A 12,770-nucleotide genomic window follows, 5' to 3' on the forward strand; every position below is an offset into this window, starting at 1 on the left:
TAAAACTTCAGTTAGTCATATGTTTCACCCTTTGCGAGATTGGAAGAGATCCGACCTGGGTGTATAGCATATGCATTCTAAATTTATCTTCTCTCTTAATAATTGTCTGCTCACCCGATGTAAGGAGTATTCTGGAAGTCCTTGATTACTGGAGCATATCAGGAAGCGGGAATCATGTTCTAGTACAATTAAAAATTGAACACTTACAGATTGTCTATAGATCTCGCTGCTCAATTTAGGTGGACAACAATATCCCTGGTCGTCGTCAGCTGAATGGTCCTTAAGAAATAGTATCTAGGAACTTAGGATCACTTTGTCTTATAACTTATAGTATGTCCTAATTTTGTCACAATCTCTCATGTTTAAGTGGACCACAATACCGACGATTGACCAGATCTATTCATGAAGGGAGAGGTACTGATAAACGGATAAAGGTTGTCTAAAAACTTTGATCCCAAATCACTTTTAAAGTTAGATATCATTTTTATTTTTGTCAAATTTGTTCATAGTTTTCTTCTAATTTAAATATTAGGGGAGAATTAAAAAATTTAAAAACCAAACAAAAATCAGAAAATAAAAAATCCAAAAATAGTGTTATTTCTGTTTTATTTCTTTTTCAGAAAATATGAAAAATCCAAAAATATTGTGTGCTAAATTTTCTTTTAGTTTTTGTTTTGTATTGAAAAGTGAATTCAGGTGTAGATGAGACTCATGGAGTTTGTGTCGAAAATTTCTGAGCCAAGGCTTCATCCGTGAGCATCGAAGAATTCGCATTCAAAGGATCAAGAAATGAAGATTATTCTTTCGACATTCAATCCTTCAACCCCAGAAGCAAGGTGAAGCTGCAATTGAAGATTAGGTGACGGATTGCATTGAAGCCTCCTCAATCAGTCTGCTGCTATCTTTCAAGAATCAGTACATCAAGCCTCCTCACCCGACGTGCGTTCAAAGTCAAATTCTGAAGAAAAGCCCAACTGCTCAAGATGAAGTCATTCATTGAAGATTCATATGTTCATCTTGAAGTCATGAAGATATCGAAGATTAAAGCTGAAGCCAAAGCTCCTAATGAAAATTAACAAGAAAAGCCAGATACTTTTTAGGGGGAGCTTGTTGGGTCATTTAAGAAAAGAAAAGAAAGCTATAAACCAAGGGGGAGATTGTTGGGTCAAAAATATGGTTTATACTTTGCTTTTCTAAGCATTTATTGTTTTTATTATTTGGGCCAAAAATAGTATAGGATTAATTGTAGCTTGGACCGAGAATTGGATTATTTGTATTTTAGGCTTGGCCTTAGGTCCATATATATATATATAGGGTGAGGAGTGCATGTGCAGGATGAACACTAGAGGAGCTTAAGTGTGTGCATTTGAAGGTGTTCTAGAGAGAGAGAAAAGAGAGTGTGTGTTAGTGTGTGTGAATCTTGTATCCGGATCTTCATTCATATCAATACATACAAGATTCATCATATTCTTCTTCTCCTTCTCTTCTATTTGATCTGACATCATCCGTTTGATTGGGATTCCGCACCATCAAACAGATCTGATTGATACACAAGCAGATTAGGGACTTACATTCGGGTATAGGATCGATTGCTATGCTATAATATTTGACCATTCTAAAATTTTCCAAATGCCTGGGGCATTAAGAGGGAAAAAGGACTAGAAATGGTTTTGACTAAAATAATTAAACAACTATCAAAGGACGATCTGAGGTTCACTGAGGATTTGTCGCTTGTGAGTAGTTGGAAGTATAGTACTGGATGGACTATATTGACATTATTATGAATAGATAAGATTCTATTAAGAATGAGATGTCATATGGCAAATATGGAAATGTTTCCATTAATGGGAGTTGGATATTAAGAAATATGTCTAGATTAGAAACTTTTATGCGAGAAGGATGTTCAAAGGAATGTACTTTGAATATGAGACTTCACGTCTATGGAATTGTCTTGTAACAATTTCCGATAGAATACCTTGTAATTTCATTAACCGGGTCTTGGTGACTTTTGTGATATGACAGTACGAAAGAATCATTGCATAAAATGTTAGAATCTGACATATTCTAAAAGTGGCAAGAATTTGGTATTCTTATACTAATATTAAGGATTGGGGACTGTGAAATGAGTTTCATTGGAAAAGTTTTTCAATTGATCTATTTCACAAAGTATGGACCATAGGAAACCAAAGTGTGCATGCTTGGAGCATGGGACAATTGTGGTTATAATTCGAGTAATAAGTTGATTTTCTGAAACAGTAAGCAATGAATAATGAGTAATCAATATGGTATTTAAATAAAAGTGTTTTTATTTACGCTCAAAAGTATTGGGGCCATGTAGGATTAATATTATTATTGCGTTTCACTTTGCATGTTTTGACTTCCAGAATAACTGGGTTATTCGAACCTCCACAGTCGTTCATACGTTGGAAGTAGGTATGAAGGAAGACTGTCATGAATTTGTCTGTAGATTGTCTAAAGTATTTAGACATAGCACAAGTTTGCTGCAGTGTTCATGAGTGCTTTGATAAGATTAAAGTATTGGATTAAACCCACGCTCACTTGAATCACTTAATGGATTTATCACGGGTGATTAGTGAGACGATAACATTGTATATTCTTGAAACCGAGACGTGTGAGTTGTTATTTGCTGGTCGGTTGCACATTGATGATAAGTAAACGCACTAGTAACTTGGTGTGATAAAACTTATTGTTGTGTGTGATTCGATTAGTAGGTGCAAGCAAGCATTTGAGTCGAAGTTTATCCATTCCTTTTACCCCAAGGTGGGATAAAAGCGATATCTGTGGGCCCATCGATGATTTAGTGATGACACCCAAAGCGCTTGGCCAAGCCGGGACTAAGTTGATGTGTTCAATTGTAGTCTGTTGTCAGTCGTCATAAATCAGATGTCGGGAAACAATACATAGATAGAGAGAATGATTTAAATCTATGTCTCATGTCTATACGATATCTTGAAGAATGGAGGAATATATAATCCCTTATCTAAAGGACACGCGTATCTGATAAGTTCAGAGTTGACAGCGGCTTTTGATAGCTACGATTGCGGATCAGGTTCTGAAGTTATACAAAATAATTATTAGACTTATCCAAGTGGGAGACTGTTGGATTAGTGTCTAAGTCCATAACTATTTTGGTATGTACTTGACCCGATTATGAGCATGGTCCTTTTGGGTTGCCTTCACCATAGCAATATGTAGGATGAATTAAGGAGAGAAAGGTTTAATTATGATTTATTAATATGTTATGAGAATAATATATTAAAGGAGAAATCATATTGTTTAATTAATATTAGTCAAGAATTAATAAAGAATTAATTTTGTGGCTAAAAGAGATTAATTAAACTTAGGGGACTGGAATTGTAATTATAGGATAATTGCAATTGGGCTATGGATCACCTTGGAATAATAGGTTGGACGAATTCTATGGGGAAGCCCATTAGAAATCGTCCAAGGCATGTTCCAGAAGGGGTCCATGGGCTGCTTAGGGCTTAAGCAGTCAAATTAGGGGTTCCTTTTTGGATAACCATAATAGCCTAAATATAAAAGGAACTCTTGGGCACCAAAAACATGGCTAACACTTGGATTAGGGTTTCCAGCCGTTTTTGGTGCCTCCTCTCTCTTCTCTCCTTCATCCAATTGCTTAGTGGTGTTTGTGACTCCATTAGAGGTGCAACACTTGAGGCACTAAGCTTTCTGAAGCCAAGAATTGATTGTTATTGCTATATAACAATCAAAGGCAATTACTAAACCCTTATTTCAGTTCTTATATGATAGATCTAGGGTTTATAGCTTTGGATATTCAATTGCATGTTCATTAGACAAACTAGATCCAAAAGCTATTAGGGTTTGCATGTACACCATAGGAATGATGTATTGCTCGATATCCATCATTTATAACGAAAATGACTGGGTATAAAAACATAGCACACACATCCGAAAACCCTTAAATGAATTACATTAGGTTTAATCTTCAAAAGTTTCTCATATGGAGATACATATTGAAGACCTTGCTGTGGAATCCGATTAATCACATACGATGCTGTTTTCATTGCCTCTGCCCAAAACCTCCCTGGAATATTTTTGTCGTGAATCATGCTACCACTAATGTCAGCAAGGTGTCGATTTTTACGTTCTGAAACTCCATTATGTTGTGGGGTGCTTGGGCACGAGAGTTGGCGTCTGATCTTGTGCTCCTTCAAATACTCAGTAAACTCTTGAGCTAAATACTCACCACCATTGTCTGAATGAAGCCTTTGTATGCTGTGTTTTGTGTCTCGCTCTGCTTCAGCCTTAAACTGTTTGAATTTGCTGAAGGTTTCCGACTTCTCTTTCATGAATTACACCCAAACAAACTTTGAGAAGTCATCAGTAAACGTTACCATATACTTCATTCCACCAATCGATGATTGCTTTACCGGTCCAAATACATCGGAATGCACTAGCTCCAAGGGTACTTTAGCTTGATAATTAGACTTGTCATATGGAAGTTGGTGAGCTTTTCCATATTGACATCTAGCACATACAAGACCTTTACAAACTTCAAGTTGTGGGAGTCCGTTTACCAGTTTCTTCTTCATCATCATGTCGAGTTTGTCATAACTCACATGACTTAACCTCATATGCCACAAATCAACATTTTGATTCTTCTTGGTTTTGTCTACAAACGCTGTTTCAGCCGACATTACATATATAGAATCTGAACGAAATCCTTAAGCTATTGGCTGTGATGAAGTTTCAAACTTTTTGTACCTTCACGTCATCTGGGCCAAACAACACATAATGGCCTGCAGTGGTTAATTGAGACACTGAGAGCAGATTTTTATTCATACCTGGTACATGGTAAACACTTTGTAATACCACTTCTTTCTTGTTCACTTTTGGGTAAAATCTAACATCACCAACATGAGCAATTTGAAGCTTCGAATTATCTGCAATGAACACTACTCTACTACCACCATACTTCACTGGATTTTGAATGATTTCCTTCTCGCCGGTCATGTGATTGGAACAACCCGAATCAACTATCCACTCGTCTAACTTGTTCTTTCGTTTTTCAGTCGTGGCTGTAAGTGCCATAACATTTACATCCTGGGCAAGATGTGCTTCTGCATCCCATGCTTCTTCTTCCTGAGACATAGCCGTATTTCCTTCTTCCACTGGTTCTTGAAGACAATCTCTTGCCCTATGACCTTTATAACCACAATTATAGCATTTATAAGGAAATATTTTGTTTGAGTGTTGATTCTGATGGGTTTTGAGCACTACAACATTCCTATGGTGTACATGCAAACCCTAAAGCTTTGGATCTAGTTTGTCTAATGAACATGCAATAATCATCAAAAGCCATAAACCCTAGATCTAGCATGTGATAATCAATATTAACATAATAATAGGGTTTAGATCTTACCTTTGATTGTTATGTAGCAATTGTTGGATTAGTGTCTAAGTCCATAACTATTTTAGTATGTACTTGACCCGATTGTGAGCATGGTCCTTTTGGGTTGCCTTCACCATAGCAATATGTAGGATGAATTAAGGAGAGAAAGGTTTAATTATGATTTATTAATATATTATAAGAATAATATATTAAAGGAGAAATCATATTGTTTAATTAATATTAGTTTTGAGTTAATTAAGAATTAATTTTGTGACTAAAAGAGATTAATTAAACTTAGGGGACTGGAATTGTAATTATAGGATAATTGCAATTGGGCTATGGATCACCTTGGAATAATAGGTTGGACGAATTCTATGGGGAAGCCCATTAGAAATCGTCCAAGGCATGTTCCAGAAGGGGTCCATGGGCTGCTTAGGGCTTAAGCACTCAAATTAGGGTTTCCTTGTTGGATAACCCTAATAGCCTAAGTATATAAGGAACCCTTGGGCACCAAAAACGTGGCTAACACTTGGATTAGGGTTTCTAGCCGTTTTTGGTGCCTCATCTCTCTTCTCTCCTTCATCCAATTGGTTAGTGGTGTTTGTGACTCCATTAGAGGTGCAATACTTGAGGCACTAAGCTTTCTGAAGCCAATCAAAACAAGGAATTGATTGTTATTACTATATAACAATCAAAGGTAATTACTAAACCCGTATTTCAGTTCTTATATGATAGATCTAGGGTTTATAGCTTTGGATATTCAATTGCATGTTCATTAGACAAACTAGATCCAAAAGCTATTAGGGTTTGCATGTACACCATAGGAATGATATATTGCTCGAAACCCATCAGTGGTATCAGAGACTGGGGCTGTTTGTTAGTGAATTTGATGCTTGATTGATCGATTTTTGCATGAAAAACGAAGTTTTTTTGCACTCTGCCTTACTGACTCGGTGAGTCAGTGGAGGAACTCGGCGAGTCAGGCCGACTCGGCGAGTCCATGGATTTGGCAGCCTGTTTTGCGATTTTTTTGCCTGTTTTGGCTGTGGATAATTACCTAAAACGTTTTTTATTAATAAAATCCGATTTTTATCAATATTTGGAGATTATCCTTGCCAAAATAGAAGATAATTGTAAAAATTTAGATAATCTTTTGTTTTATTAGATAAAGATTGATTATTTGTAATTTAGATTTGAATTATCTTGTGAAAAAATTTCAATTTTCCCCTTTAGGTTTTATAGTTTAAATTTGAACTTAAAAGTTTTGTTTTTGAAATTTGAATAGTTGAACCCTAATGTTTTGAAAGGTTTCAAAACTTGTCCTCAAGTTTTGGAATTTAAATTTTTGATTAAAAGTTAATTTTTGAAATATTTAAATTCTAAACCCTAATGTTTTGAAAGGTTTCAAAACTTGCCCTCAAGTTTTGGAATTTAAAAGTTGATTAAAAGTTTAATTTTGAAATGTTAAATTCTAAAAAAACCCTCGTATTTTGGAAAAAGTTCAAATTACACCCTTATGGTTTTATTAATTAATTAAAGTGTATAATTAAAAGAGAGTTAATAATTCCATAAAGTTTTGGTTTACATTTAACTAAATTAAAAGTATAATTTATTAAATTAGACCACCTAGTATTTTAAAAGTGTAAAATACACCCTATACTGTATATAACATTAAAAGTCTAATATTATATATATGTATGAGTAAACAGTCAGTCTTACCGTTAGTAGGCCTCATTCACGAAGCTGGTCTATAAGGGGTGTTTAAGGAAATTGCCTATAAAATGGCGATTGAATGGGTATCCACTCTTACCCACCGCACTCTTGACTAGTGGAGGGTCGTTAGCCGAACGGGTAGGATAGGACGAAACTTTCCATTATAAGTATAATGAAGTGCAAAGTAACTAAATACTTTAGGCAAAATGTTAAATTGTATGCTAATCCATGGAATTACACTTCGTACCCTTGTCAAACGTTAGTGGAGCATGTGTGGTTAACCGGCACACTAATTTGGGGTTGACATTGGTTGTGAAGGGTGGCTCGATGTTTATCATAGATCAATGGAGCGTGTATGGTTAACCGGCACATTGATTAGCTGATAGTATCATTGAGTGCATCACGTAGATTCGTATGGTTATTCACACCTTGTTTGTGATCCTCGGCATACCAGTCGTAAATTTGAAGGGCATAATCGAGATTAAACATGCCATTGAAAAGTTCAATGAATCTCAAAAGATCTAGGAGTTTCAATTCATTTAAAACTTAAACTTTTTTTTTCGTTTTTCATGGTGGGAATTGGTAAATCGTCATTTACATACCTTCAAATATTCTGCAACTAGATTACGGCATCCCTCTTCTAGGTTGTAGAGTATTGTGTTGGATCCTAGCCTTGATGTTTCATTTGGGTGTTACATCAAGGATTCTTATCAACTAACGTGAATTTTCTCCCGTTTTGTAGATGTCTAAATCTTACAATGGTCTTCCCAAGTCCCTTGGAACAACCTTTCCAAATGAAGATGGCGTTCCACGATACGATCAAGGAAATGAGAGTCATGCTTCACTTCCTCCACCTCCTCCAATTATTTTCCCTAACCCACAAGTTCAAAAGCTTGAAAAGTTCAAGCTCACTCAAGCCCTATTGGCAAGTAAACACGAAGATGGGAAACCTGTGTGTGCACACGTCTTGGAGATAAAGTCACACATTGACAGGTTAAGGATGTTGGGTGTCGAGATTTCAGGTGATTTGGCTGTTGACTGGGTTCTTCAGTCTCTTCCTGAATCATATGGTGAGTTCGTTAGAGAGTACTATATGATGGACCATGACGTGACCCTCATTGATGTGACCTATTTGCTTATAGCTGCTGAATCAGCAATGATTTGGCATGCTGATCAAGCAAATTTGTCTGGTGAATCAAACTCCCAAACTTCAATGGACATTGAAAATGGTGACATTGGGAATCCAGAAAAGGTAAATTTTGAGATAGTTCCTTGTGCCATTCCAAAAGAGTCCATTTGCTTCTATTGCCAAGAGAAGCGGCATTGGAGACGAAGCTGCCCTATTTACCTGAGAGATCTAAGAGATGGGAGAGTCAATATGTATGGCTCTACTTCAAGTAAAATCCACTAACTAACTCTGTAAGTTCCTATTTTTTGATTCTTGGTACATGATGTGATAAGATTACATTTTGATGTTTTGCAGGATCGAAGAAAAGAGAGGAAGCTTAAGGAAGAAGCGTGCTGAATCTGATTATGAAGAAATGGATTTCGATCGCATGGATTCGAAGATCAGATTTTTGAGATGCTACTCTAGAGTTAGGATAGATTGATAAGAAATATGTAATAGCATAGTTTTTCAGTTGAATTGCATTGTAAGGACAAATTTTTCCGCAATAAAATAAATTTTGATTTTGTCTTATTTATTTATCCTTGCAATGGTGAGTATGAAAAATTGATGTTTAATTGTTTCTATTATTAGCAATAATGGATTTGATTCTTAATTATGTTATTTGTGGAAATCTCGAGAATTTGCCAAATAAGGGAAGATTCTCATCGCCCAAGTTTCAATTGGACAGAAACTTGGAATCATACAACTTGATTGTGTGATGAATGAGAAACTTCATATTTGGAAATTACTCTAATTCTTTGGCAAAGTGTCAAGAGAAGGACTAGGGGATCGAGTACATTAGATTGTGCGTTGATCAAGTCCACCACAAGAGTGATAAAGATATTCGTCATGATTTACTAAAGTTTAGTAAATATGGTTATACTTATAAGATTAAGTATAATTCTGAGTTAATTGAAAGAGTTTCAATCAATAGCAGAACGAATAAGAAGAATCAAGTAGGCAGAAAGATAAAAGTTTCTCTATTCTAAGAAGAAGGGAGTGTACCTTTTATTGTGTTTTATGATAAGTCTTAATGATTAAGAACCATATCTCAATTGATCCTCTAAGTGAGTCTTAGTGCATTTGTATGTCTAAGAAGAGGAATCGAGAATTGTGGAAATGGTTAAATCAAGAAGTCAATCATACTTTGTTCCAATATCAAGTCTTAGAGTCAAGATTGTGACTTGAGTGACAAGTCTTAAGTAGGTTTATAACACTCGTCAAATGTGGAATTTGGAAAAGTTTTCTTATTCTTGCACATTTGAAATTGGTAAGTTGTGATGTCTTGGATAAGACAAAGACCAACCAGGACCAATTGTGTGAAGTGTTAAACTTGACAAAAGGCTACACTAACTCTTGAATATTTGTTTGTCAAGAAATGTTTCTTGACAAGAGAAACTCATATGTCAAGGAGTCAGTGGGAGTCTTAATGGTCTTGAAAAGTTTCAAGAACAAACCAAGAATAAACCTAGTTGATCATCACTACCACACGACTTGAGGTATATAACCTATCGTTTTGACATTATCTTGTTTCTACGCCATTCCAGTTGAGTTAATTGTGCATGTGAGTTCTATGAGTTCTCATTTGAATGCATAAAGACAAAGCACCTTGATCAATGGAAAGTACATTGATATGTAGGGGTGAGTGGCTTGGAAGACATGGTGGGCATTCGTGCTACCATGAGGTAAGGAATCGAGTTTGAACGAGTTCAGTCCATATGAGATTGGATTTGTCGCGAACCTTGTCTTACGATTATGGTTGTGGAAAATTCACATGGATAGGAACACATACATCATAAAATCTAAGTGTCATAAGGTTTCCCTCCTTCATGAAAATGATTGTGAGGAAATGCTTTCACTAAGAGAGATTTTAAGAAGATAGCAATTGTGAAAATTGTATTCTCGAATTCAATTATGATTACGATATCCCTTTTCATAGCTCGAATTGTGAGATTTGGCAATTGGCCTGAACATTTGGGACTTAGTAACATAAATTCTGAATTTTTTAGACACACATGTGAGCTATCTAAGGTAAAGATGTATGAGCTTAAAAAGCTTAGATAAAGGCTTATCAAAGCATCAAGTGTTAGAAATATGAACTTAAGGAATTCAATAAGCATTGTCTTCTAGAAGTTCAGCTATTTTCTGAATACATGTCAAAGTTGGTGGGAGCATAAGTGTTATGCTTGTATTGTAATAATCATCGTGTTAGTGGGAGCATGATTATTATTTCAAGTATTGCGAGTTAGGAAAATTAATTATAGAAAACAAAGATTCACTTTGCAAAGTTGCAAGGGTTGAAAAGTTATTTTGCTATAATTAAGGGAGAGAATATTATACTTCGTTTCAAAATTCTAAAGCTTAGATCGAGAAACGTTAATAAATTAAGTCAAGGATACATAGTGCATTCTCAAAATTCGATTATGATTACGGCATCCCTCTTCATAGTTCGAATTGTGGGAACAGGGAACATAAAATATTATGGCAGAAGGCTGATAAAGTATCACGTCTTTATGTGAGACATTATGCATCGTGTCCAATACGCTTCGGGTATAGGATTGATTGCATATGCTATAATATTTGACCATTCTAAAATTTTCCAAATGCCTAGGGCATTAAGAGGTAAAAAGGACTAGAATCGGTTTTGACTAAAATAATTAAACAACAATCAAACGACGATCTGAGGTTCACTGAGGATTTGTCGCTTCTGAGTAGTTGGAAGTATAGTACTGGATGGACCATATTGACATTATTATGAATAGATAAGATTCTATTAAGAATGAGTTGTCATATGGGAAATATGGAAATGTTTCCATTAATGGGAGTTGGATATTAAGAAATATGTCTAGATTAGAAACTTTTATGCGAGAAGAATGTTCAAAGGAATGTACTTTGAATGTGAGACTTCACGTCTATGGAATTGTCTTGTAACAATTTCCGATAGAATACCTTGTAATTTCATTAGCCGAGTCTTGGTGACTTTTGTGCTATGACATTACGAAAGAATCATTGCATAAAATGTTAGAATCTGACATATTCTAAAAGTAGCAAGAATTTGGTATTCTTATACTTATAATAATCCTATATTATCCATATTTAACCAAATCCATCAATTTTGATAAGGATAATCATTCCAAACATAAAAAATCGATTTTAGGCAATAAAAACGAGTTTTGGTAATTATCCTCAACAAAATCTGGCAGAAAAATCGAAAATCCTGAAAATCTTTCTGTCTGACACATAAACTCGTCGAGTTCTCATTTGGAACTCGTAGAGTTCATCCAACTCGTCGAGTTTCACATTGGAACTCGTCGAGTTCATCCAACTCGTAGAGTTTCTCATTGGAACTCGTCGAGTTCATCAGACAGAAAACCTAAAAAATGATTTTCAAGCAAGCAATGAACAATTAAGCATCAAAAACATCAAACAAACTGCCTAGGCTCTGATACCACTGATGGGTTTTGAGCACTACAACATTCCTATGGTGTACATGCAAACCCTAAAGCATTGGATCTAGTTTGTCTAATGAACATGCAATAATCATCAAAAGCCATAAACCCTAGATCTAGCATGTGATAATCAATATTAACATAAGAATAGGGTTTAGATCTTACCTTTGATTGTTATGTAGCAATAACAATCTATTCCTTCTTGTAATTGACTTCTGAAAGCTTAGAGTCACAAATGTCACTCCTCTAATGGCTCATAAACACCAAGAGCAAGAGGGTGAAGAAGGAGAAGAGGAGAGGCACTCAAAAACGTCTAGAAACCCTAAGGAAACTCTTAGCCACGTTTTTGGTGCCCTAGGGGTCCTTAAATAGTGAGGCTATTAGGGTTATCAAACAAGGAAACCCTAATTTGACTGCTTAGGCCCTAAGCAACCCATGGACTCTCTCCTTAGAGGCCTTGGACGATTTCTAATGGGTTTCCCCATAGAATTCGTCCACCCCTCTAATATGGCGTCCATTAACCCAATATTCAACTATCACACAATTGACAGTTCTAGTCCCCTTTATTTAATTAATGCCTTTTAGCCACAAAATTAATTCTGATTAATTCTTGACTAATATTAATTAAACAATATGATTTCTCCTTTAATATATTATTCTCATAATATATTAATAAATCATAATTAATCCTCTCTCTCCATAATTCATCCTATCAAGTTGCTTTGGTGAAGGCAACCCAAAAGGACCATGCACCATCGGGTCAAGTACATACCAAAATAGTTATGGACTTAGACACTAATCCAACAGATTCTTCTGCTTCTCCCCTGATTGTTCTCCCTTTTCATTGATGCGATTCTTTTTCTCGAAACCATGACCTTTTCTTTTCTCAGAGTTCCTTTTGGGGCTTTGGTTGAACCTGGACTTGGATTTTCCTTTCCTCTTTTCTACATACAAAGCTTCTTCATCAGTTTTTAGAGAGACTCCTCCCATCTGTTTTGCAAGGGCCTCTTGCCCTGCAAGCAGGTTCTCAAATTCCACAAGGGAC

Source organism: Lactuca virosa, chromosome 4, assembly GCF_052849685.1.
Source record: "Lactuca virosa cultivar CGN04683 chromosome 4, Lactuca_virosa_CGN04683_v6, whole genome shotgun sequence".
NCBI classification, from domain to species: domain Eukaryota; kingdom Viridiplantae; phylum Streptophyta; class Magnoliopsida; order Asterales; family Asteraceae; genus Lactuca; species Lactuca virosa.